Here is a 13538-nt window from a genome sequence, read left to right as displayed (position 1 = left end):
AGGTAGGAGAAAGTTCAGTACATAGTTATGGGGCAGTCTAAAGAAGAAAAGCCATTTTTGTATTAAGAAAGAATCAGGGTAAAGTGTCTACATCTTGGGCAGGGAATCAAATAGAATGAGCCTTGTCTAATCAAGAGAGAACATTGCTAGAACATTCAGCTTGATGAATGAATTGATGAAAAGGTCTATCTGAAATTTTACTCATATTAGTACTGAGTTAAGTGTTTCATTGGTATTATGATAGAGCTTCTTAATTTCTTAGGTATACCTGAGCTATGGAGAAAATTCTGCAACTTAAATTTTATTTCTTCATTTTTTTTAACTTGTATATATATCATTCCATATTTATCACATACTGTATCTGTTATGTATTTACAAGTTATTATTGTTGTTAAACATAGCAAACACAGGGCTGAGGTAAAAGCCGCGGCAGCTTTTGACAGCTGTCAAAAGCTGCCGGACAGAACTACGCAGGCGCCGCCGTCTGACAGCTCTCGGCTGTCAGAATCACCTGGCTACCGCATGTGCTACCGATGACAGCTCCGAGCTGTCAAAACCCAGCCGGCTCGGATTGGCGGAGCAGATGGCGTGGGAAACCGGCTCAGCCCTGATTGGTCGAAATGTGACAGCTGCAAGTATAAATAGAACGCTGTTCTCCTGTTCCTTGCCTGGTTCTTAATAAAAGTTAAGTTGTTTAACTTTGCTGTCTCGCCTGCTCACTAAAGCACTGGCGACGAAGGTGGGATGCCTGCTTGCATAGCTGAAGTCACCACCTAAGGGGAGAAGAGATTTTTTCCCTTAGCCTGAGCTAGTCACTCGCTGAAGTCACTTGGAAGCCTAGCTTCCACACAACGCAAGCAGCAGCACCCACGATTCGACAGACAGCATGACGAACCACGGCCACATTCGCGAGTTCAACACTCGCCACCCAGAATGCTGGGAATCTCATCTAGGCCAGGTAGAAGGGTACCTGGTGGTAAAGAAGATTACGGATGACCGGGCGAAGGCAGCCGCTCTCCTCTGGCTCAGCGGGCCCGCCGTCTACAATGCCGCTGTGGGACTCTTCAGTCCAGAACCAATCGCAACGATCTACCTACGCTGAACTAACTGAAGGGCTAAGCAAACACTTTATGCCCACGAAGTCAGAGCTCTTCTGGAGGGTAAATTTCGCCCGACGAGTACAGCTTCCCGACGAGCCTGCCAATGACTTTATAACCCGGGTCAGACACGCCGCACGGCGATGTCGGTTCCCTGATTTAGAGGACCGGATCCGGGACCAAATTGTCATTGGGCTCAAAGACGAGCGGCTGAGGAGGAAGCTGATCGCCAAGCCCGCACTGACACTGGCTGAAGTGGCAATGGAAGTCATCGCCTACGAGGACAGCCACGGTGACAACCAACGTTCCCCTGATAGCGGGCCCAATGGGTCCGTGTACCAGGAGGACGACGGTTTCAGCGGTCCAGAGGACGAAGACGCCTCCATGGACATCGATGCGGTGCAGCGGTGATTCGAAAGGCTCAGACTGCAACGCAACAACCGAGGGGGGCCTGCCAACAACCAAAAGAGCGCCAGCTACCAGCCGAACAGGGCTAAATGTGCCAGCTGCGGCGGAAACCACCCGAGAGCTGCATGCCGGTTCCGCAGTGCCAAGTGCCATGGATGCGGGAAAACGGGTCACCTCAAAGCCGTGAGCCGCAGCTGGAGCTGAGAAAATCTGCACGAATTGGAGGTGACGCCTGCAGGTATGAACCAGCCCACACCTAGGGTCAGGCACAAATCCAAACCCCTAGTGCAACATGTGAGGGGAAAAGTGAGGGAGCACACAGTCCACAGCACCCTTAAGCCCAAAGTCAAGGTGGACGTCCTAATTCACGGAATCCCCTGTGAGATGGAAGTGGACTCTGGGTCCTCCGTCTCACTCATTTCTTGGCAAACTTACAGGGACATTTGTAACCGCAGCAGAAAACGCCCTGCCCTATGCCCCACTAAACTCCGCCTAGCAGATTTTCAAAAAACGCCCATTAAACTCCGGGGAAAGGCTTCTGTCCCAGCAGAGTTTAAGCAATTTAAAGGACCCCTTACCATACTAGTAACCCAAGAAAACAGGACCAGCCTGCTAGGGCTGGACTGGTTTGAGGCGCTAGGGATAGCGTTGACAGGCGTCAACGCCACTCAGCTGTCAAAATTGGATTCCGTCTGCCTTCAATTCACGGACGTTTTTGACAGCTCACTAGGAAAATACACAGGACCGCCAGTATCCTTAAAACTAAACCCCAATGTAATGCCTGTCAGAATCAAGGCGCGAAGAGTCCCCTTCGCCTTGAGAGAAAAAATAGAAAAGGAAATAGATTGGTTAATTAACTTAGGGGTCCTGGAACCAGTAGAAGGGGCCGAGTGGGAGACACCCATAGTCACCCCAATCAAGCCAAATGGCCAAATCAGATTATGTGCTGACTATAAAGCAACCCTAAACCACGCATTGAACGCCCATGCCTACCCGGTCCCGGCTGTCAAAGACATCCTGGCGGCCATTAAGTCAGGCGCCATTTTCACTAAGTTAGACTTGGCGCAGGCGTATTTACAGCTGCCTGTCACCCCTGACACCGCTTTAGCACAGACAATTGTCACGCACAAGGGAGCGTTTAAAATTAACCGCCTTCAGTTCGGCATTTCTGCAGCCCCAGGGATCTTCCAAGAAATCATGGAAAAAACACTCAAAGGGATCCCTGGGGTCTGCCCATATTTCGATGACATCCTAATTGCCGGGGAATCAGAAAACGACTTAGCGGACAAATTAACAAAGGTGCTCATTAGATTCAGGGAGGCTGGCCTTAAATTAAGACGAGACAAATGCTCCATAGGGGTGCCCTCAACGGAGTTTTTAGGTTTTAAAATTGATGCAAGGGGAATTCACCCCACTGAATCAAAAATAAAAGCCATTAAGACAGCACCAACCCCCCAAAATAAGCAGGAACTGCAAGCCTTCCTAGGGTTAGTTAATTTTTACCATACCTTCCTGCCTCACAAAGCTTCCATCGCTGAACCCCTCCACAGGCTATTAGATAAGGGCACACCCTGGATTTGGTCTCCTCAGCACGACAAAAGTTTTAAACTTCTAAAAAACTTACTGACCAGCAACGCTACGGTGGCACTGTTCAACGAACAGCTACCTTTATGTCTGGCTTGCAATGCCTCTCCCTATGGCATTGGAGCAGTCCTAAGCCACTTAACTAAGCAGGGAACGCAAACCCCTGTAGCGTTCTATTCCAGAACGCTGTCAAAACCTGAGCGCAATTACGCTCAAATCGATAAAGAGGCTTTAGCTATAGTTGCGAGCGTAAAAAAGTTTCATGACTATCTATATGGTCGTCAATTTACCATCTTTACAGACCATAAGCCCCTATTAGGAATCTTCACAGTAAACAAACTGACACCACAAATATTATCTCCCCGTATCTTGAGATGGTCAACCTTTTTGTCAGCCTATTCATTCACCTTAGAATACAGACCAGGGAAAAGCATGGGCCATGCTGACGGGCTTAGCAGACTACCCCAACCAGTAATCGACCCAGACCCTGCTCCAGCTGGGAAGATACTGGCTATCTCTGAACTACCTGAATGCCCATTATCCGTCAAGGACATTTCTGCAGCCACAGCTGCGGACAAAACATTGGGCAGAGTTTTAGTATATGTCACGTCAGGCTGGCAATCCACTCCCCCAGACCCAGAATTCCAACCTTACATCTTAAAACAAAAAGAATTATCCACACATCAGGGATGTTTATTATGGGGCAGCAGGGTAGTCATACCCGAAAAACACAGATTAAAGGTGTTAGAAAGCCTCCACGAAGGCCACCCAGGCACCATCAAAATGAAGGCTCTGGCCAGGAGCTACGTCTGGTGGCCAGGGTTAGATAAACAAATAGAAGCACACGTAGCTGGCTGTTATCCCTGCCAACTTGTCAGAGCAGCCCAGCCCCAAGCTCCCATACACAGATGGGAAACAACCAAGACACCCTGGTCACGCATCCACATAGACTTCGCAGGTCCATTCCAGGGACAAACATTCCTAATAGTCGTGGATAGCTATTCCAGATGGCTAGAGGTGGCCCCAGTCGCAAGCACAACCACTGCAGCCACAGTACAAGTTTTAAGGGGGTTGTTTGCCACACATGGGCTTCCGGATGTAATAGTCTCCGATAACGGCCCCCAATTTACTTCCTACGAATTCCAGAGTTTCACAACAGCGAACTCTATTAGGCACACCACCACGGCTCCGTTTCACCCATCCAGTAACGGCTTGGCTGAGGTGATGGTGAAGTCGACCAAAGAGGCACTGCGGAAAATCATCACCGGCAACTGGCACCGCAGACTGGCCCAATTCCTTTTATCGCAACACACCACCCCCTGCACAACTACAGGGAAATCTCCAGCAGAGCTTCGCTGGGGCAAGAGACTAACTACCAGACTGGACCGTCTACATCCTGACAGATCCCCACCAGACCCAGAGCTTCCCCTCCAGTACAGAACCCTCAGCACAGGACAAGCTGTCTGGGCCAGGGACTACAGAGGGGGCAATAAATGGACAAAGGGGGTCGTCTTAGAACGAACAGGTCCCCTATCATACGTCATTGACACAGGAAATAATTCCCACATCCGCAGACACATAGACCAACTACGGCGTCGCAGCCCACAAAATATGGGGGAAAGGGGGAACCCGGAAACGCAATCTGATCCACCGCTGCCAGCAACCGCACATCAAGAACAATCAACACCACTCCATAACCAAGCACAACGGGACTTCTTCCATCAAGGAACCCCCGAAGCCAGAGAGCTAAGCCCCCCACCCCCGAGCCAGATTCCAACGCATACCACGAAAAAGAACATACGGAAGAACCCATTCCCCGACTGTCCGAAAGAATAAAAAGACCCCCCACTTATTTAGAAGACTTCGAATGGGGCAAAACCAAAAAGAAGCAATCGGGGAAACAACAACTCAATCAGAGGGAGGGGTAAGGGGTGTTATGTATTTACAAGTTATTATTGTTGTTAAACATAGCAAACACAGGGCTGAGGTAAAAGCCGCGGCAGCTTTTGACAGCTGTCAAAAGCTGCCGGACAGAACTACGCAGGCGCCGCCGTCTGACAGCTCTCGGCTGTCAGAATCACCTGGCTACCGCACGTGCTACCGATGACAGCTCCGAGCTGTCAAAACCCAGCCGGCTCGGATTGGCGGAGCAGACGGCGCGGGAAACCGGCTCAGCCCTGATTGGTCGAAATGTGACAGCTGCAAGTATAAATAGAATGCTGTTCTCCTGTTCCTTGCCTGGTTCTTAATAAAAGTTAAGTTGTTTAACTTTGCTGTCTCGCCTGCTCACTAAAGCAGTATCCTGAGTAAAATTACTCTGCCTGTTGCAAATAATTGGAAACAAACCATTCTAATTCCACCCTGAATGATCAAAAACAAATATTATTTTTTTATTATAAAATTTTTTTTCTTTCTTTCCTTCCTTCCCTTCCTTCCTATCTAAATGCCATATAATTATATAGTACAAAATGCAGGTGCTTTAGCTACTGCCAAATTCATAAATCACTGTTCTGCGTGGATGACATTAAACGAAATTCTCCACATACTTTGAATAATATGAGAATAAGATGACAGTGTCATCCCATTTTGTACTGCTTCAGAATTCAATATTTGGATTGGTTGACTTCCTATCAAAGAAAAGAAAAATACAGATCAGAGAGATGAATTTTTTTGTATGGAAAAAAATAAGGGAGAAAAAACAAAGATAATTCCTGAAAAGTGCAGACATTTGTAGAATGTAAAATTTTTCATTCCCCTCCCTTCTTGGAATGAGGGGATTTTATATACTACTTATAAGAATCCAACTACTGACGTTTAGCTAATGGAACAATATTCATATTATTTTGGAAGACTGTATTTTACATTTTCATTAAATTTTAACATTTAATTTCTTGATTTTAAATAATTCGGATGAACACACACAATAATTTTTATTTTTCTACATTACTTTTGTCTTCAGCTTTATGATCTCATTTTATCTTACAATTTGCAAGTTACTATCTCAGTCTCAGCAGTGTGAAGATCATAAATCTGACTCATCTTATAGACTTGAATAAATATTATTATGTTTATAAAGCATTCTGAAAACCGATGCATTATATAAACATGGATCACCATTATTTTTTCTTGCCTCATAATGCACTTTTTTCTGTTTCTGCTTGAAATAATTAAGTCAAATACGTATATAATACAGAGGTGCTCTACTTCTGAGGAGCTAGCAACTAGAACAGCAACAATAAAATAATTATGCTGAATTGAAAAGTTAAGATGAAACCATGCACAAGGAGTTATTTCATTCTTTATTAGCCATGTGTGATGGTTCCCTCCAATGCAGTAAACAGGGAAGGCAATGAGGGACGTTCCTGTGCCAAGAAGCGAAGCTGAGATCCTGGGGATTGAATGGAAAAGGCTTTTAATTCCCTAGACACATCTGTTTATAGATGGGAATGGCTTTCTTTCTATATTTCTTCCTACACAAATATATGTTCCCACCCAAAATCTAGTCTAGAAAACTGGAATACCATCTTTGGAATAACATACTGTACAGGGAGGGAGGGGGAGGGAGGGGAAAGGGAGAAGTAGGAAATGCCATTAATTGCCTCCCCACTCCCACTCCTAAAGGTGTTTTGTGAAAAGCACACAAGTGTGGATTAAAATACCACACTTATTTTCTTCTTTTTTCTTCAAAGCCTTATGAAAGGCTCACATTGAGAAGTTCAAGGATAGCAATGTCAGATAGTCAAGCAGAGAGAAGACAGATGAACACAGAGAGAGAAGTGTTGTTTTTGAAAAGAGGGTGAGACATGCAGGGTCTTTACCATATTCACAGTCAGTGAAAGACATCTGAATGGCAGCCTCAGGTCCTGCCACTATAAAGATTTACATATCTTCTTAGATTTCTTCCAGGTGTTCTTCGGTAATGGCACTTCTTGCTGGGGTAGGAATAGCCATGCTGTTTGTTGATTGATCATATAGAGGTGCTCACAGTATTACTTCAACAACATAAAGGATTATGTTGCAGCATCAGAAAAGCAGTCTTTTCACTTCTTCTTTGAGGGATTTGCACACAAGTGGCCTCTAGAGCAGGGGTCCCCAACCCCCGGTCCTTGGACAGTACCGGGCTGCGGCACACCGGTCTGCACAAACAAGGAAAGTCCCATCCACAGGATGCAGGTAACACACAAAGCCGCCCCCCCCTCCGGTCCGCAGGAAAACCTCTCTCCATGTAAATGGCCTCTGGTGCCCAAAAGGTTGGAGACCTCTGCTCTAGATGTATTAATTACTTTCCATAATTATTTGGCCCAGCTATCTGGCTTATAGAATATGATATATGAAATGTCTAGAAGAAACTTCTGTCTGCCTACTTCTATTTTTATGGAGCAAGATGTTAATTTTATATTGAACTGAAGCAAAGCATATGTAAGGTATTTCTCAAGGGAGAAAAGAACCCAATCTCATTTATAGAAGGAACAAAGGAGAATAGGAGCTACTGAACCTCTAGCATTTTCTACGTAACAGATAAAAAAGAAAGTCCATATATTTGTGTCCAATCAGTTTATTGGATACTTGGCATTCAATTTATTGTTTTGCACTCACAAACAACTTTAATCAAGAGAGGAGAAAAATATTCAGCTATCTATTCAGTAATAAATCAACAAATTGGATAAAGGTGTAATGAAGACAGAATTTAGGATTTCTCAGGAATTGGTAAGTATGAGTTAAATAAGTACATTGCTGAATCTCAGGAGCCTCTACATCAGACATGTCAAACACAAGGCCCGGGGGCCAGATCTGGCCCGCGAAGTGGTTTCATGTGGCCCGTGAAGCCATCCTGGAAACAGTGAGGGAATGGCCCCCACTGCCTTGGCCCTGGCCCAGAGACCCTCCTTCTGCCAGAGACCCTCAGATCTGTCCCACTCCTGCCCAGGCCCCCATAGGCACCCTTGATGCGAACGATGTAGAGCTGGCCCTGACCACCCAGTAGGCCATATGCACTCTAGCCATGCCCACCCAGTAGGCCACGCCCACCCTGGCCATACCCACCCAGCCCCCTGAGGGCAACCACAATGCTGATGCGGCCCTCAATGAAATTGAGTTTGACACCCCTTCTCTACATGTACCTCCTTGCTTTCAAATATAATTTATATCTTTCTAATATATTTTATTTTGTTATTTATTTATTTATTTGTGCCACCTTTATTATATGTTATAAATACTTCAAGGCAACAAATATACCTAGTACTCCTGTCTCCTGATATTTTCCCCACAACCACCACCTTGTGAAGTGGGTTGGGCTGAGAGACTAACTGGCGAAAAGTCACCCCAGTCACCATTCATGCCTAAGGTAGAACTAGAACTCACAGTCTACTGCTTTCTAGCCTACTGTCTTAAATGATAGACCAAACTGGCTTAATATATTTAATATTTATTAATTTAATTTAATACTTATTGTCAAGTTTCCAACGTATGAGCTTTTCAAGTGACTCTGAGGCATTGTTTACCTTAAAAGTCCTTTATTAGGCCAATACACCGGCAAATGCTTGTTCAAAGGAAGCTGGAATCTGAATCTCCACCCCCTTGCACAATATATTAAACACAATTCTCCACCTTTCTATTTTTGTCATTAATCGCATTCTCCAATTAATTTGAAGAATTAGTTTCCCTTCCCTTAGACAACCCAAGTTCTTATCTTCTTTTATTTCAGACGGCCTTGAGGTACAATCTTCCTCCTCCTTCCTCCCAGCCTTAACCCTATCTCTTAAAGCAGTACACCAGTTTAACATATGAAATAACTGCTTCTTCATCTCTTGTCAAGCAAGAACATTCGATGTTAGCAGCATTGACATCTATTTTTATTTTAGTTTATATTTATTTTACATTTTAACTAACTTATTTATTTTATTTTAATTATGCTTTTAATTTAATACTAAGACTTACATTGTTTTTTTAAAAAAGGAACAAAAGTAAATATGCTGTTCTTTCTTTCATTAAAACAGATCTTTCCTGGATTAAAAACCCTTTCAGTGTTATATTCAGCAACCTCTTAGGTAAAATACAGATTAATGCAGCCTTTTCTAATATGATGCCTTCCATGACTTGAGTTTTGATCCTGACCAATTAGAATATTCAATAAGCTCCCCAATTATATTATAACTCAGGGCAACATACAACATACAACATTTAGAATAAAATGATTCACAGAATATAATATACAAAAAAATCTCACTGTTGGACAACCTACTACCTATTTTAGCCAAAGGTCTGGGAAAAATGCTAAGTCTTAATGACTTACCTAAAAAAGGTCAGGGTGGGGGTTATACAAATCTCTGGGGAATATCGTTCAGGCACAGTGACAGAGAAGGGTACCATCAGGTAGCATTGCTTAATCAATAGGTTCACCATATCCAGCCCTTGGGGGGAGGACCAGTTCCTTACAGCATTCCAGAGGTACAAGAGTAGGGGCCTAATTACAGTTAAAGACTGTATAAAAATTGTCCCACATAGTTGGGTCCAGCAAGAGCTTTTTGAAAAAAAGTTTGTGGGTATCACTTTTCTTTCAAGAGAAGTGGTACGGTCCCTTCTTTCAAGAAATAAGATATATTGGTATCAAACTCTTTTTTAAACAAGATACTTCTGGCACCATGGGATGGAAGGTCATCGTGCCTTTATTGTACCATACTCTGTCATAAGTTTCTAGCTTAATTTTCAAATATTTCCAAAGAGAAATAGACCCTTATTGTTTACATTCAGTATCATGGCTGAGACAGAGAAAGTGCAGAATACTTCTAGTTTCAGAAGTAGAGGGCAGAGGACAATTCTGTGTTTATTACTTCAGAGAAATGTGGCACGTTCTACCATAAAATAGTATTGTTTCTTCTTTCCCTATTTGTATTTGTGAAACTACCAAGAGAAATTAATTGGAGGGCATATGAGCCACCACGGAAAACACAGAACATCAGCCATGTGGCTGCGTATAAGTAGCCCAATACTCCTAACTGTGTTGCTTCCTAGATATGGATACAACCTGTTCTTCTTAATATGTTGCTCTCCAAATACGTTGGCTGGGAATTCTCAACCCCAAAATGCATCAGTACAGTACATGTCAAATAGCTTCAGTTCCATTTTATGAATCCCAAGTGGGCATCTGATTGAGTTGATGAATTCCAGCTGTCCAGAACACCTGAAATATGAGATAATACAAAGGTCTCTTGGTGAGCCAAGAGTTAGTTTTATGGGTCCCTTTTCATTTGTGATGTAATATGATTGAAACGGGAAGTACTTCATGAAAGGAATATTAACATTTAAATCAATGTCTTATCCTTTCTCTAAATAGTGTTGGCTTTAAGCACTTTCTTTAAAAAATGCTATCCTATCAGGTTTTTTCCCCCTGGATAGCAAAAATGTGCTTTCGTGACAATAGACACAGACTCTATCAAATGCATAGGTTAATGTGTTACTTTGATTCCTATTCATTTGAGCATTCCATATCTTTTTAACTCACACCTACACTTTGATAGGTCTTTATCCTTTGCCAAAATTCCTCACCTCTCTGTTCCTGAGCGAGTATTGCGTGCTTCTTTCTGATAATTCCTGTCTTCTAAAAACAATGCAGATTTTCAACTATATATCATAAGACCTGGGTCAATTTAGGTAGGGAATTGCCAGAGTCAAGGGACTGTCCCTTTCTTTGATCTCCTTCATGCTCAGCCACCACTATATTTTTTGGCTGGCAATAACTGCCACCATCTGCCCTCCCAACAGCTGGAGAGGGCACTGATAAGAATTTCCAGGGGCCCTATTGCTGACCCTTTTCTTGATGTGGGAAATGTCACTGCTTTTATAAACCCTTCCCCAAAGTGAAATATCAAGTAGGTGCTCAAGGGAATTCTGGTTTATTACTTATAGGAAAAGAAATTTCAGTAATTAGGAAATGAGGCTGTGCAGCCTTCCTGAGCACCATGAGATCATAGTGCTAGAAAATTGTTGTTTTTTTAGAATGCAGTCTTTAAAAACTGCCTGCGCCAGGGTTTGTTTGTGTGTGTGTGAGAGCGTGGCCTGTTGGTGAATGGGATTCTGCAATTGCTACCATCTGGAACACTTATTGGTTTGAAGCAGAAGGCAAATCATGATTTCTCCAGAAATTAGTTTGTGGCCATTGGTTTTTTTATCACTTCTGGGAATCATATTACCACATTAATCTAGTAATTCTCATTAATTACAGTTTAACCCATAAAGCTTTGGGACATAAAAATATTTTGTAGTATATAAAATGAGATAACCCCCACATCTACACTTTGACATTCTGGGACGAATAAAAAAAGAAAGAAAGAAAGTAGTTTGTACATTTTACTGTGCCTTCGCTGACAGTAAGAATTCTTGGAATTTAATCAACATATTGAGGGTACATTTATTTATTTTTACAAGTAACTCAAGGCGGCGAACACATCCATCACTTTCCTTCTATTTTCCCCACAAAAATTACCCTGTGAGGTGGGTTGGGCTGAGAGAAAATGACTGGGCCAAGATCACCCAGCTGGTTTAATGGCTAAGTCAGGACTTGAATTCACAGTCTCTTGCTTTCTAGCCTGGTGCTTTAACCACTAGACCACTTTGGCTCTCTAGACAAAGCTGATTTAAAAAAAAGTAACAATGAAGTAACACACATAGTGTTGAGAAAAACTATAGTTCACCAAAGGTTTTTTTTTGTTTGCTTATAGCTTATTCTTTATTATGTATTGAGGGTACATTTATCTTTTACAACTTACCTTTCCTCAAAAAGTTCATAGCACCATTCCTAGGAGTCTACCTCCTATTTTATCTCAAAGTAACCTTAAGCCTCTCTACAGTTAGCTGAGACATTCATTATTTGACATTATAAATGGAGCCAAAATACACAATAAAACAATCAGAAGTGTAACTATGCAATTCCATTGTTTAAAGTCATACTACTGGCTCATTTAATACTGTGCAAGTAACATTTGCTATTGGATTTCTATACTCAATTGCTAAAATTAATATTGACTTAGAATGAGACCAATTGTATATCTACATTATGTTGGTTTTTTTTAAAACAAGCTTAGTGCCCAAACTTGTGAATCACTGTGTATAAAAGGGATTTGGTGCACATAATGCTAGCCATCAGTTATAAACTGTGGTTGACATAATTACATTATTTAACAGGATTAAGACTACAGTGCAGATTTGATACAATGCCTCTTTGGCTTTTGGTATAATTTATTTTTACACTGTTTTCAGTTTATACTATTTTAATAAAGACATCTGTCACATTCCCATGCATTATTATGTGATCTGAGACAATGTCATTAATTTGAAAATTATATGGGGAGGGTCGTGTAAAAAACAGCTGTGTGTTGTTGACTCTGATCAAGTACAAGGTTGAACTGAATTGTGCCTTTGATATTTTTTTTGTTTAGACTATGCAGTGGCATTTTAAAATTCCTCCGATGGCAAACTTTCATGACAATGAATGTGTTACAAACTTTATCAATTTTTAAAATTTAATAATATATCCGAAGATTTTCAACAGAATTACAATGGTATTGGGTGTTTGTGTGTGTGTGTGGAGGTAAGAGAAAGTTTAATTATTTCCTCCTTAGCCTGAATTGCAATAAAAAAATCTATTAATACTATTAAATACATTGTAGATATGTTGCTATGACTCTTTCAGTTTACAGCTTTGAGTAAAAGAAAACATAGTCTGTTTCACAGAACTAAAGTTGAAGATTACAATGAAACTTGATCTTTTAGATCAGTCAGTGCAAGCCTATCCAAAGAGTTGGTTAAGGAGCTATGGCGATTGAGTCCACCCAAAAAGACGTCCTTACCAAGATAACCAAGTAATTGCCATGTGAGAAAGGCCTCGCCTATAAAGATCTTTGTGACAGGTGCAGAAAGTGGAAAATTTCAGTCCAAGAAGTCCTGCTTCTGCCTCTGCACCCCTAACCCCATTCATCAGCTGATAGGAAAACAACCATTTTCTTTCAATTTTCATCTGAGAAGTTGCTGCATGCTTAACATAAAGGCTGGGGACTGAAATGCTTTACATTATGCTTAAATCTCCTGTGAATGTAGGAAGCCTTCTAAAGGCTTATCAACCCTGAGTTAAGATGGATTACTCAAATGGCTCTTAAAGTAACACAGGGTAAAATAATACCCTTTTTCCAAGGCATTTACTTCAAGGTAGAAATAAAATAAAGAGGGAGCCCGCAGGGAGATGAAGAGGCTGTTAGTTCTCATCTTATACGAATGAATGGCTGTCCTTAGCACATCAAGAAAGCAAAAATGCTACTGTGTCATTTTTGCTTGCCTCTGCTAATGTTCCTATTTGGTTTTGTGGCTGCTGTTGTCTCTCCTTTTAAGCAAGAGCTAAAATGATCCACAGTAGATAGGGACAGAGGAAACGGTGCAACCTCCTCCTGCTTTTAAGAC

Source organism: Vipera ursinii, assembly GCF_947247035.1.
Source record: "Vipera ursinii genome assembly, chromosome: 1".
Lineage (NCBI taxonomy): Eukaryota > Metazoa > Chordata > Lepidosauria > Squamata > Viperidae > Vipera > Vipera ursinii.
This window is presented reverse-complemented; position numbering follows the sequence as displayed.